Raw genomic sequence first — 1,818 nt, 5'->3', positions numbered from 1 at the left:
CATGTAAACCCTAGCCCTCTCCGGTGTCTATATAAACCGGAGAGGATGGTCCTTAGAAGGCCGATCACAATTACAATCATACCATCATAGGCTAGCTCTTAGGGTTTAGCCTCTACAATCTCGTGGTAGATCTACTCTTGTACTACTCATATCTTCAATATTAATCAAGCAGGAAGTAGGGTTTTACCTCCACCAAGAGGGCCCGAACCTTGTAAAACATTGTGTCCCTTGCTTCCTGTTACCATCAGCCTAAGACGCACAAATCGGGACCCCCTACCCGAGATCCGCCGGTTTTGACACCGACAAACGCCGGGCCTTTGCCCGTGCAAAGATGCATTGGGCCAAACTGGATGCAGAGTAGCTGGTGAAGGATGGACCGCCGGAGGGTAAGGCGCATCTCTACCCCAAGAAATATTATGATGGAGTTATGAAAGGCGCTCGCCTCGCGGCCGATGAATGTACCAAAGACATAATCTTTGAGTGAATGTACTCATGTCGTCTTTGTAATATGAAAACGAGTTTGTTTACGCTATATGGCGCTTTGTTGATTTAAAATATTACCTTCGGTGCGGCTGTTTATAAAATTCTGAAAGTAGGCCAGTCGTCGGCTTCCGCCCCCACGTAACTATTACTGGGGTGTTCGTGGAAAACCCAAACACTCTTTATCCAAATTGGTCCTTTAAGGAGGTGTTCAACGCAGCGAACAAGGCAACCAGACTATTCGGCTTTATAACTCTCACTAAGCCATAGAAGTCTACAATTTTAAATTTTGATGAAGCCCCTAGAATTCGGAAACCAAATTGGGGCGCTATACACGCCTAAATCGGACAAGGCCAATTCCTCGCCTGAAGCGGAAAAAATCTTTAAGGATCTAAGACCTCTCGAACAGCGACCAGCTCTTGCCGCATCATGCACTACAAAAAAAAGACACATCCGTGACATTTTGGGCCGAACGAATTTTTTTTCTGTCATACATATGACACTTCTATGACGATAATTATGAAAAAACCCGGTATCATCATAGATGTGGTGGGCTCCTACTTCTATGACAAAAAATCATGATAGAAAATGGGCTTTCCGTCCTGGGCGGGCCGGAGACGCAGCTGCATGACATTCTTTGGGCCGTCCATGACGGAAAATACCGTGGTAGAAGCGAGGGGGAGGAAAATTTCGGGGAGTTGCCGGTTACGGTAGGAGGTAGGGGGCCGAGCGATGCGTGTATCTCTAATACACGTATGCACGTGTGTGCGAGGCGTTGGCTCTAACTGAACCCGAGTGAGACGTTGGGCTCTAACTGAACCTGAGCAATTGCACTGCAGGCTACGCGTTACTGAACCCAAGCGATCGATCGATGGCTGTTAACTGAACCTGATGGAGCGATTCCTTCGCTACTCCTGCTAACTGAAGCCGATCGATTGGATGAACAGTGAGCATTGTGGGGGGGTTTGGGTGAACAGTGAGCGGTGGTGTTGCCTCTGGATGAACAGGACCCCGTGGTGTGGAGGGCTGGATGAACAGTAGACGGTGGAGGGGTGGACATGGAGGGGTGGTTGAACAGGACCCCGTGGTGTGGAGGGCTGGATGAACAGTAGACGGTGGAGGGTTGGATGAACAGTAGACGGTGGAGGGGTGGTTGAACAGTGCCGGTGGAGTAGCGCGCGGTGGAGGCTGGATGAATAGGAGCCCGTGGAGGCTGGAGGAGGTCGACGGTAGCCCGTGGAGGCTGGACGAGGTCGACGGTGGAGATGAACAGTATCTCGTGGAGTCCCATTTTGCGGTACGCCACACCCCTCCCGATGAACATGACCCCCTTTTCGA

The sequence above is a fragment of the Triticum aestivum genome, chromosome 6B (genome assembly GCF_018294505.1).
Source record: "Triticum aestivum cultivar Chinese Spring chromosome 6B, IWGSC CS RefSeq v2.1, whole genome shotgun sequence".
Classification (NCBI taxonomy): Eukaryota; Viridiplantae; Streptophyta; class Magnoliopsida; order Poales; family Poaceae; genus Triticum; species Triticum aestivum.
This window is presented reverse-complemented; position numbering follows the sequence as displayed.